Source organism: Patella vulgata, chromosome 3 (genome assembly GCF_932274485.2).
Source record: "Patella vulgata chromosome 3, xgPatVulg1.2, whole genome shotgun sequence".
Taxonomy (NCBI): Eukaryota; Metazoa; Mollusca; class Gastropoda; family Patellidae; genus Patella; species Patella vulgata.
In genome coordinates, this window is record NC_065881.2 from 50,412,644 (window position 1) to 50,426,244 (window position 13,601).

The 13,601-nt window shown below is 38.6% G+C and overlaps 1 long non-coding RNA gene across 1 annotated transcript; it reads left to right on the forward strand.

Moving 5' to 3' along the window:
- Positions 1-7,111: 7,111 nt before the first annotated feature.
- Positions 7,112-10,616, forward strand: LOC126815562 (uncharacterized). Its single transcript, XR_007677977.2, has 3 exons — positions 7,112-7,251; positions 7,820-7,895; positions 10,292-10,616. It is a non-coding gene; the product is annotated as an uncharacterized LOC126815562 (long non-coding RNA).
- The last annotated feature ends 2,985 nt before the right edge of the window (positions 10,617-13,601 follow it).

The following is a 13,601-nucleotide window of genomic DNA, read 5'->3' on the forward strand; positions in this document are numbered from 1 at the left end:
CATTATTTTGGCGCTTAAATTTCATACGAACTCGGACTTTTATTTTTGAGACTCTATTCAAATCGGGATAGTCCTTTTAAGTAAAATAGCCCCAAATGCAAAATATCATCACAGTTTGCATGGAAATAAGTAATTATGTTACAGATGAAGAGTGGAACATTGAAATCTTAATCTTTTCTAACTGAACAGTTTTTCTATATTTTCGATGTGGCGGGAAATCACATGCGTGTTCTATTTCTGGTTTAGCGGCCGTTTTAAATATCGCGTAGCTGTTGGATTTTTATTAAATTTATGAATTCATGTGGTACGTTTCACCGTTATTTCAATGGAAGTTGGTTTATGTTAAACCAAGTGCATTAGAGTTTGTGGTCAGTTTACCCCATTTTGATTATTGCGACGTCATCTGGGACAACTGCACAGACCAACTAGCTAACAAATTAGAGCACCTACAACTGGATGCACTTAGGTCCATATGTGGTGCTGTAAAGGGTACCAGCCATAGACTGTTATATAAAGAAACCGGTTTTATTACGCTAAAAGAGAGACGCAGAAGACATAAACTCAAATTCATTTATAAAATTATAAACGGCCTTTCTCCATCCTATCTCCATGATTTAATCTTGACAAAATGCGCACACTATAATCTCCGAAAAACAAGCCTACCTGAATATAAATGCAAAACAAATATCTTCTATAATTCTTTCATACCATCGTCAATAAGAGAATGGAACAAATTAAGTTCGGAGACAAAAAATTCAACATCTCTAAATATTTTCAATTCGAAACTCATGGCTCAAGATCTGATACCACCTAACACATTCTCTTTTGGAACCCGTGTAAACCAAATCATACATTCTAAACTGCGTCTCTCTTGCAGCAATCTAAACGGACATAAATTTTTACGCCATATTTCTGATAACCCATCCTGCAGATGTGGTCATCAATTTGAAGACACTGAACATTTTTTATTGAATTGCTCCTTATATTCAGATGCCCGAAATAATACAATAAATAATTTACCTACTATTCACCGAAATACTACAACCCTATTGTATGGAATTGACAGCATAGAAAACTCATTCATTATTTTTAAAACTGTTCACTCGTTTTTTGAAATCACCAGACGATTCGAGGGACAATTATAACCATTCATTGTAAATATATTTTCACTTGTACATTATTTGCCTATTACTAAACTGTAAATCTATTCCAGAGACAACTATAACACACTCACTGTAAAATAACTGCACTTGTACATTGTATGTTTCTTTATGTAAATACATGTATCTATATCTGACAGGGAGAAGGGTTTAATATAGGCTATGCCTGTTCCCCAATCCCTATTCAGATAGAAATCTGAATAAAAATATTGCTTATAAAAAAAAAAAAAAAAAAGTTTAACTGTAAATTAAGAGAGTTATAGACCAATAACTTTTTTGTAGTCAAATGACTAAAAAATCTTGCTCAAAGGAAGTCCTTGGAAGGGTCTACTACTGTGGATGGAGCAAGACGGAAGATATCAGTAGTGGAGCCGTTAAAATCAAACTAACCAAAGGGGAAGATGACGTACACCAACCACCCTTTGGCACGGGGTCTTAATACTTTCCAATAAATTCATGAAATTGTAAAGTTTAACAACTGCAGAGACCTGATTTATCCTTCTAAATTCGCATCAAATAAATAATTTAATGGTAATCTAAAACATACGATGTTTGATATTGATAACAATACTGAAAAATAGAAATCTGACAAATGTGCTTATGACGAACTGATTCATTTCGTTTGCCACAAGCAGCATTTCCGAAGAAAATTTATACTGATTCTTTGTCATTGCGTCCCAATCAGTATTCCTGATTCTAATTAACGATTAGACATATTTAAAGCTATTGCATAAACACTGATTGTTTTGTATGTTTATTACTTCCACTTTCCGTGGAGCGTAGCCAGACATCTTCGCTAGTAAAAATCCAGCGCCTTGGGCTTACTCATTATAATTTAAAGGTGGTGAATATTGAATTACTATTTACTATAAATTTATTCATTTATATACATTTATTTTAGGCTATACATACCTTAAACAGAGCCCAAATTATAAATGACGCAGAAAATATGGCCAAGTAAGTTTCGATACATTTATCTCAATCATAAGATATTATTAGTATTTTATTTCCAAAATTTCATTTCTAGCACGACCAACACGCTTGAATTGATCTTTTATATGAGCACTGCACGCAATTCTTGTCGAAAAGGCTACGTTACAAAAGATTTAAAGATGCAGGTGTATGGATTAGATATAGAGGTGGCCGTTCTTGCTATAATTGTTCAAAAATAGAATGCAAAATGAAATGGCGACCGTGTTTAATCCGTTTGATATCTCCGCCATCCGATGATCTAGAGAATTGATTATATTTATGTGAATAAATGTCTAAATAATAGTTTACATAACTTGTGGCCATCATTTTGCTCTTACACAAAGTTTCTATATGGCACCGCCTTTCCTTCATTGTAAATTGTTGAAAATATATTTACAGAGCAGGCCTTCTTGATACTTCCATAGCCTTGCAAACCCTGGATTTTCTTAAAAATGAAACAGATTATCCTGCCTGGAGAGCCTTTTCAAGAGGAATGGGATATGTTGATTACATGCTGGAAAGAACAGACATATATGGCAGTTTTAGTGTACGTACCTATATATAAATTTGAAAATGCTATGTTTTGGGGATATATCTTAAATAAGTTTCCAGGGAAATGAAACATGCTTGGATTTATTAAAACAAAATATGAGAAATCACATATAAATACGCCTTTTTTTTAAATTTCGAAATAGTAAAGTCAATATAACGTATCGCCGTATTCATTACCTAATTCATTATCTACATACATAAAAGCAGGTTTACGTAAAATTGCTGGATTATATTTTAGATTAAGATGAAAAATATGGTGGAAGGTCCATTAACTACTCTTGGATTAGAAATAAAAGAAGACATGGAACATATTGATGTGTAGGTTAATCTAAATTTCATACATATACTGTAAATCAAGAATCTAATGCAAGAAAGAAATTAATGCGTTAAATACGAATTATCACCAGACAAATCCGCACTTATGCTCTGATCTATTATATTAAAAAGTGAAGTGTGGGGTAGTTAGCCTGTAAATCAAGGGTGTCGTCAAGCAATTGATTAATGTTGTTGGTAAAATACTTGAAACTTCTTTCTCAGCTTAAAAGAAGCCGCCCAGTCGTAATATAAAAAGTAATAGGCCTATCGAATAGGAGTCGCATTAATTTCAATTCGCATTTGTTTTAACGTCCTACATTTATGCGTCCACAGGACTCGTGAAAATGGTCATGCTCATGCAGTGACTGCTTTTTTAAAACTACATTTAGATTGTATATTTCAGTTTCACTATTACTCTTCTGGCATCTTACGCTTGTAAACATGGTGTCGAGCTCTGTACCAGTGTAGCCTGGGCACAGTTTGACAATTGGAGAAATAACTCTACGGTGAACAGGTAATGTGACTAGGCTACTGTTTTAAAATAATGTAATAGATGTATTGTGTCGACTTATTTGAACGTGCTCCCTCCCTGAGAAGTATCGGATTCGTCGACTTATACTAAGCTAACATACTAAGCCTTAACTATACTATTAAAAAAAAGTAGGGGATATTTGATTTTGGGGGCATAATACTAAAATATGCAAATGACTACGAATAAAGTCACTATAGAACCTAACAGAAGAAACATTTCCAGTTACATGTGACGCCCAAACGCACCAATAGCTACCGCATGGAATGCAGGTGATGCTTGGGATCATCAAGGGGGTCCAACCCAAGATTTGCACGACTCTGACTTTGAATGTTACAGTCATTGTGGCATTGAATTCCAGGGTGGAAACATCAGTTTAATTGTTTTAGTGACCAGAAAACAAATTTTGATATGCGTCGGCTTACCCAAAATGAAAGGTTACGTGCCCTTGGCATGCTACAGATCGGCACAACACAGGCGGTTGTGGCGCGGACGATGAATGTTTCTCAGTCTGTCATAAGCAGGCTATGGTCCAGATACCGTGATACACAATCTGTACAGGACAGACCACGCTCAGGTCGACCAAGGGCGACAACTCAAGCCCAGGATCGATTTATCCGTACCTTGGCCTTGAGAAATCGTGTCATCACAGCAAATCAGATCAGCGCTCGTCTTCAAACAGACACTGGTGTGAGAGTGAGTGGCCAGACGATTCGGAATCGACTGCATAGGGGTCACCTTCGCGCCCGACGTCCTCGCGTGATCCCTTGTTTGAGAGATCATCACATTCAGGCAAGACGTCGTTGGTGTAGGGATCGTCAACACTGGGATAATCGACGCTGGAGCAATGTGATGTTTTCAGATGAGTCAAGGTTCACTGTTGATTTTTTGGACAGACGTAGGAGGGTGTGGCGTCGTCGAAACGAGCGCTTCCAAGACGTTAACGTCATCAGACATGATCGATTTGGGGGTGGTTCTGTTATGGTGTGGGGAGGCATCACTGTTGCTGGAAGAACGGCTTTACATGTTGTTGCAGGGCGTGTTACAGGCCAGTACTACCGGGACAACATCTTGGCAGTCCATGTTGTGCCGTTCGTGCGACGTCATGGCCGCCGTTTCATCTTCCAGGATGACAACGCAAGATGTCACAGGGCCAGGATCGTTACAGGTTACCTCCAACAACAGAACATCACCACATTACCTTGGCCAGCACTGAGTCCCGACCTCTCCCCCATCGAGCATGTCTGGGACATGCTTGGACAGAGGTTACGTCAACGTCAACAACGTCCTGCCAATGTCCAAGAACTTGCTGCTGCGTTGCAACAGGAATGGGACAATCTGGACCAAAATAACCTTAGACGTCTCATTAGGAGTATGCCACGTCGGATCAATGCTTGTTTGGCAAACAGAGGAGGATTTACCCGTTACTGACTTGGTTGTGATGCTGTGGTAACTTTGCTGTTTGACCCCGGGTATCATTTTACCCTTATAATGGTCAGTCTGTGCCTTACTTAGTCTAACGATCATTTGGAATAAATCGATGAATGTGAACTTCATTTCATTTTGTCATTTGTTTCTTCGTCAGTTTCATTAGGTGACTTTAATAACACTTAAAAATCAAATATCCCCTACTTTTTTTGAATAGTATATATAATCTTTTGAAGTAATGTTGAGTACAAAAAAATATCACTAATTACTACTTAGTATGTAGACGGAAACTGTGTGCCTTTTCTAGGAAGGCCTGGGGTGATTTGATGAATTCACGTAGCTAAAGGCATTTGTTTTTACGTTCCGAGAAGGGAATATTCTGTTGTCCAACTCCAACGGTTTCAATTTCATGTGTTTGGTTAAGAAAAGTAGTAAAAAAACAAATCTACCCATCTTAATTAGTAAACTTGATGAGCAAAACAATATACTTACCAAAAGTTATAAAACACAAATTTATATGGAAAACAATCACTGGGTTTATTTCACACTACGTTTCAACAAGTTCCTCTTGTCGTTCTCAAGTAAGTAATGACAGTATAATAGCAAGAAATCAAATTATATACAACAAGGTAACAAAATTAATAACTCATATGAAACCATCAAAGGGCTAATAAAAAGTACAATAACCATCAAAGGGCTAAAAAAAAGTACCAAAAGTTGTTGATATTAGGTATTAACTACTAATTAGTTTAGTCGACAACATCAAGTTGCCAAATCAAGGTGCCTACGTCCAACTTCTATAGTGTTGAACAAATTCAATAACTGAAACTTGAACAACATTCATATCATTTTGTATCAGAATAATTCATGCCCTTTCAGAATGGACTACCTATTTGCCCCTTAAAGGTGCCCATTCCCAGGAAACTTATATAAGTTATGGCAACATTATGTACACTTATATACGAGTCTATTTTATTTCAGTATCGACCCTAATCTAAGAGCGCTATTTTATTGTACTGCTGTAAGATATGGAGGTTATGAAGAATGGGATTTTATCTACGAGCAATACAAACAAGAACAACGATCAACCGAGAAAGATGCTTTACGTGAGGCCTTGGCCTGCAGCACACATCTATCATTATTACAAAGGCAAGATATCATTTTTATACTGCAATATTTCGTGTTGGAGCACATGACATACTCCGCAGCATGGAGATGATCATGCTCCTAGCAGTGTTTCGTTTGATTAGACCTAATCCAACACAACACTGCCGTAATGAAAGCAAATTTCTGTTCCAAATTATGACTGGTCAATAGTTCGATTAACATCCAATACCTAACTACGTAACAATATCATTCGGGTTTAAACAGAACTCCAAATATGTTTACATAACGTTAAGTCATGACTCACGAAATTTTGGACGCCCAATTAACCAGTGCATAGTAGAATATTGCTGAAAACCTAATTGCGTGACAAACAAAGCTAGCAAAACAGCTGTAGTGTAAACAATACTGTTTGGAGACGAACAATGCTTTCACTGTTTTGAATACCTTAAATCACTGACCAAAGTTTTAGGGAAGACTCCAGATTTAACGAAGGGCTGTCATGTTGCTGTACTTAGGAGAGATTTGATTGAGCGGGAAGAATAGACACACTCACTCAAAAACTCTCAAAAGTATCAGAAGTCAATCCAGCAATGGCCAGAGGGGGATTTCTCGGGTGATTGCTTTGGGAATATGATGGCGCATTCACGGTGTTAATCTTGGCATATCGTTACGTCTTCCGCACAACCGTAGGAAATGCATTAATGCCCCCCCCCCCCCAGCCCATATGCCATGTAGTACGTGTTCGCCATTTAATTTACTACTGTATAGAAACAAAAAAAGTCCCACCCCTATGGAAGGCCAAACAGCTCTTTATTCAGTGTTCTTAATTTTTAGTTCTTAATTCATAGTGCCACTTTCTTATATCTTCATTAGTTTCACATTAAATACACTAAAATTAACATTTTTATATTAAAATCAATATTTGTTTTAGAAATTTATCAGATGTAACCCCCCCCCCCCACACACACACACACACACCTTTCACACCTGAGAAGACGAGGTACCAGTACCATAGGCAAGCAATGAGTTATGTAATTAATCTTACAGGGTATTAGACATGTCGTTGAATCCTGATGAAGTCAGGCCACAAGACATACGGACCACCATTACGTATGTAGCACAAAATCCCCTTGGTGTAGATCTTGCCTGGAATTTCTTTAGGAATAGACTAACAGAACTCGATTCAAGGTATGTCAAATATTTTATTAGATCATTTAAGCAGCATGAATCCAAACTATCACTCCAGTAATTGTTCAAGAACACCTGATGCCACTTTCCATTTGCTAAGTTCATGGTGATGTGTGTTTGAATGTACAATATATAAACCGATTTCCATTAGATACAAATTTCTTTTTCACGACCGTGGCGCATAACTTTAAACCGACCGTTTTAGTACCACACTATATACCGCTACCTATTTATTAGCTTTATAAAGCTGTATATGAATGGCGTTTGGCTATTTTTTTTAAACCCTTGTCGCTAAATAAACTCCATAAAATAGCCACTACAATTCTGCAAATAAAGTAGGAAAGGTTGACCTGTGACTGCGCAATACAGTCGATCGGAAAGAGGCGATGATATATGAAAGACCGCGTTTCAATATTTACAATATAAAAAGGGCAAGCCAATGAAAGTATTTTTGGCATTACATGTATTCAAGTTTCATAATTTCGCGTTTTCTGCTTATCCGGATTCCATTTCTTATTCTTTATTCCTTTGATATTTGTAATGAAATTTGAACTATATTGCATTTAAGTATGGGTTCCAGTACATTAGCTCGACTACTAGTATCTGTTACAGAGAAATTCAACACTCAGTTTTATTTAGATCAGGTAAGATAAAGAGCTGGGGTTTGGTTTCAAAATTATTTTGCGTGAAAATTAGCGCACCAGAGTGTTTCCGTATAAAAATTAATATATAGGCCTACTAAACAGCAAAAAAAAAAACCCGTCAGTACGATTTCAAAATCAGAGAGACAATTTAATCAAATCATTCTAGAAAACGACTTACTAAATGGATCAAAGCAATTTTTTTTTTTTTTTGGGGGGGGGGGGATTAATTCATCACAATTTCAAGACATTACGAGAAGGTTTAGAGTCTGTACACGGTCTATACATCAGTATCTGGTATGTCCACCGTAAATGTCAATAACAGCAGCGCAGCGTCTGTACATGGAGTGGACCAGACGATTGATAAACGCCATTGGCGCCTGGAACCGCACTCACAGAAAAGCCTGACGCAATCTATCGGCTGTGCTTGGTCTCCTCTGAATTTCATCCCAAAGAAGTTCAATCGGGATTAAGTCCGGACTAAGGGCTGGCCAGTGCATAACGTTGACACCATTCTGCTGTAGAAAGTCCCGAGTGCGAAATGTGGTATGGCGTGGGGTCTGAGAGCTTGATCGATGTAGCGCACTGCTGTGATGCCGCCTCCTCTCCCTGGACCGAGAATTTGGAATACCACAGGACCCACTCTCTGGTTCAGGCCGATTCCACCCAAACCATTATGCTTGGGCCTCCCCATGAGTCTCGTTCCATGACACATTGGTCGGAATAACGCTGGCCACGTCGACGCCATATTCTGCTCCTGCCATCTGCAGTTGATACGCAATACCGACTCTCATCTGTGAACAGAACAGTTCACCATTGTCGTCAGTTCTGATGTTGTTTGGCAAACTGTAGACGTTCACGTCGGTGGGGAGGGGTGAGGATCGGTCCACGGTAAGGTCTACGGCATTGGATGTTCTCTCTGGTGAGACGTCGGCGCACTGTATCGGTACTGATGGGTCTCTCGTGTGTTCCCACTGTCTGACGTGCTGTCACAGATGCCTGTGTGAAGGGATTCTGCACGCGCTGTCGCACAACATGGCGGTCTTGTCGCCTTGCGGTAACCCTTGGTCTTCCAGTTCGGGGGCGATCAGCCGTGGTGCTGGTGGCCCGAAAACGTTGCTGAAGCCTGTAGATGGTCTGAACATTGACCGGGAAGTGATTGGCAACGGCTTGGGCAGTGTGGACAGCGTCGAGTCTTCAAAGCGCCTGGTATCTCTGAGCTGTCGTGAGTCGTAGCATGCTGCTGACGTTGTAGTGTGAATGATTTAACCAGGTATAAGGGTGCATTTTATAGGGCTGGTCCCTGTGAACAGCACGTGCAGCATGAGTTACATGAAATCATGGAGAATACATTACCATCTCAGAAGTCAGGTTGCGTTTTTGAGAATATTTCCTGGGTTCAATTCTGTGTTTGGGAAGGGGCCTTATTGCTCAGGTAAAGTTGGAGATGTGGTCACAAATATACAATAAAAACATTTGACAAGTTTTAGGCAATGCGTCTATTCAGAGTAACATACCAACCTGACGTTCCTTTTGCTGTTTAGTATATATGTTATATAATAGTTACATTGTATAGCGCTTTCGAAACGAAGTACACCAATGGCTTTAATTATTAATATGTTCTTGGTTTCACACGCCAATTTTAAATAATAAGTAATAACCCATGGATACGTTAACATATTTTTAAAATGACTTATACGGTACTTTTAATCGAATTTTGCTTTATACTGTTTAAAAGAAATAGATAATAAATTTTTGTTAACGTTATCACATTCAACAGATGCATTTTAAACCCTGATAATTATTCCAGTTTCGACATTCCAACCTGCCATTGTGTTTTCGGTAACGGGCTGTTAGCGTAAAGAGTTTACGCTGTGGCTTACGGAAATATCCCTATGCGCTGTTTTACAATGCAATGTGAATATTTCAAACATAAGGCCAGGGTCATCTTTCCCTTGTACGCATCGTAAGTCATTATGAATTGAAATGGGGTTTAACGTCCTACCATTCTGCTCCGACTGGACCAATGAAGACGGACATGCGTCTTACAATATGCCATGCGGGCAGTTTTGCCCGGACAGCGGCGCTATGGACTACTCTTATATCCAATTCCAACTGCCAAGGGACCCTTAACGTGCACGCCAATATGTACACGGGACCTCGGTTTGTCGCTTCATCCGAACGACTATACGTTGTCTCTTGCAAGGCCCTCGGCCCTGCGTCACTGACAAAGAGGAAAATCCCGATCGAACACGGAACATTCAGGTTAGCGAGACAAAGTCTTACTCACTGAGCCACCGTGACTCCCTGTAAGCCATTATGACTTTTGGCACTCTATACACGTAATGCTATGCATATTTTGCACATACCATATTCGTTTTATTCAAACTATTTTTTAGATACAAGAGATGATAAATAACGGACAAACTGCATCTATTAGTGGCTCCTTTAGAACGGCTGTAGAAAAGACAGAAGCTAATATGGAATGGTTGAGCAATAACTACGATTATTACAAAAATTGGTTAAATCCCACAATTACTCCTACAGCATAAGATTACAAGACGAAACACATGTACAAAAATTGGTTGATCCCACAATTATTCCTATAGCATTTGGATAACACATCGTTACTAAACATTCCATACATAATGATCTATTACGACGTTTAACTCAATATGTAGAACTAAGGAAACTTGATATATACTTTCCATTCATAAGACCTGAACTTATAATTGAACAAATGTATATGTAATATTGTATAATAAATAAATGTTATTATTTTGTATGTCACATACTAATTAAAATATTACAATTACAATATTACGTTTATAAAATATTTTTTTACGATTTTCATTATCATTACAATATTACGTTTATAAAATATTTTTTTACGATTTTCATTATTTTCTGTAGCATAGTAAAACCTACACTATTGAAAATAAGCAAACAGTGAGGCCGATGTCAGAGTAATCGAAACCATCGGTAAATCTAATTGCTTATATGTGCTTAGTAGAAGCTGATAATGGTTATTTTCACATCAAAGCATTCATATCTGGTATCATCAGAATGTAAGTCGGCCGAGTTTCTGGTGCTGGGTGTGGCTGTGAGGGCTGGGATTCTGGGCACGAATTCTTGGGCTAGATTAGCTCAAAAGTGTACCACATGAAAATGGTATAGCAGTGTACCTTACATCTTCAAGCATTACAAAAACATTTTGACAGACATTTCTAGTGGTGGGGTACCTCCAACAGAGTTATGTAATGTATGCTTGACAATCCGCTCTATGAATTCGGCGAATCAGAAAACCTATAGTTTAAAACATTACTAACATCGTTATGTCTCGCCAAAATTGGTCGCCATTTTGAAATGACCTCAACCTGGAATACCCTTTAGTCGGAACATGTTTTATGTTTATATCTGAAGTAACTGACACCGAAAACCTATATTTTAATATAATGCACACCTTTGTTGGGGGACTATATGGGTTATCCTCTAAAATAAGCTTCCATTTTGAATTTGGCCCCCTAGCGGAATTAGCCATCACTTTTAGGAGGAATAGCAAAATTCATTGGATTCAGCGGGTCAAATTACGATAGAAACCAGCTTCATACCGAGGTCCGAGAGAATCTGTCCCGACTTTGACCCCACTAAATTAAAGTAAATAACCAGAAAATGTCTCATGTCGGCCATCTTGAATATTTAAATTTTCCGAAGGGTGCCAGGGTGGCATCACCCAGATTCTGAATCTACACATATTAAAGACATATAATCCACTCAAAACCTACATTTCAATACATTGCACATCTTTTTAGTGAACTTTATGAGTTTCCCTCTAAAATGAGCCTCCATTTTGAATTTGGCCCTCTAGCGAAATTAGCCATCACTTTCGGGAGGAATACCCTAATTCATTGGATTCAGCGGGTCGAATTCTTCTAGAAACATATTCAAACCGAGGTCCGAGAGCAGCTGTCACATATTTTACCTCACTAAATAACCAGAAACCGCCTCATGTCGGCCATCTTGAATATATAAAATTTCCCCAATTCTGAATCAACACATATAGAAGATATATAATCCACTAATAAACATTAGGTGGACTATATTTCCATGTCAACGCTTAAAATGGGGTTTGGCAACCGGACTTTATGGTTCGTATGTCAGTGGTCACTGAGTTGAACCTCTACTTATTATTCTCCAATACGATTACTTCATCTTTAATAGATATTACATACTCATGAAAATATGTAATACCCAGAATTCTGATAAAGCCAAATTTTTGGGAGGGGGCGCTTGGCTGTCGTGTCTTATCGGCGAACCCCACCAAACAAACTCTCTAGTAATGGGCAGTGTGATTCCTGGGGTGCTGAACAATTTCCAAGCAGTTTTAACTGGTACACACTTCAGCTACTCTAGCCTAATTGCGAGGCGTGTCATTTTTGGTGTGTCTGTTGTGTTAGGGGTAACCCACCGTACAATCGGTTTGGCAGTGATCATTCATGATTCCTGTGGTGGTGCTGAACAACACCAAAGCAGTTATAAGTGGTACATATTTCAGCTAATCTAGCCTAGTTGCGGGACAGGTCATTTTGGGCGTTTCTTTCAGGGGTACCCCACCGCAATATCTGTCTGGCAGTGGTAATTCATGATCCGTGTGGTGGTGCTGAACAACTACCAAGCACTTTTAGGTGGTACGGACTTCAGTTAATCTAGCCTAGTTGGGGGGGGGGGGGTATTTTCGTCGTGTCTGTCAGGGTAACCCACCGCACAAATTGTCTGGCAGTGATCATTCTTGGTTCCTGTGGTGGTGCTGAACAACTTCCAAGCAGTTTTAAGTGGTACAGATTTCAGCTAATCTAGCCTAGCTGTGGTCTGACAATTACATAACTTTGTCGGGGGTACCCCACCACTAAAAATGTCTGTCAGAGTGTTTTTGTAATACTTGAAGATTTAAAGTACACTGCTGTACCATTTTCATGTGGTATACTTTTGAGCTAATCTAGCTCAAGAATTTATGTCCAGAATCACAGCCCTCGCAGCCACACCCACCAACAGATACCCGGCAGACTTACATTCTGATGATACCAGATATGCATGCATTAATACCATATAGGTGAACAATGGTACAATTTTCAGCTAGGTTGACCCCTGGGCTCCTGCTCTATTAATGTATTCAAGACTAAGATGGTGTGACGGACAAACAATTAGACTGCTGCTTCTTAGCAAAGGCTATGTGCAGAAAACGCCCATCATCGCACGCAGTGATAGATATTAACCTATTTGTCATCTACACTAAGTTTAAACAGTCTACCATAATAAATTCATAGTTTTTGTGTCACGAAGTCTTCACCAATCCAATTGGTCAATTCAAGTCCTGGGTTAAGGTGGTGTAGTGTTTAACACCAGTTAGATCAGTGTAACACTGGTGTAACGCTGTGCTAACTCAACCTCAGACCCCTCTGTATTTGAAATCAATCCGAGTTAAGGTCTGTGGTGTTGAGGTTGTGTTAAACATGGATATATTTACACAACATGAACACCCGTATCTGTGTTACCCAAACACTAACTTATACCTGAACCTTTCAGTTGGTCTATATTTTTAATATCAATTTCCCGATTGAAGAAATAAATTTACATGAATAAAATATAAAGACAAGGAGTTTTGTGCAATATTATTTCTAATTACATAAAAACTTGTTAGATAATAATAAC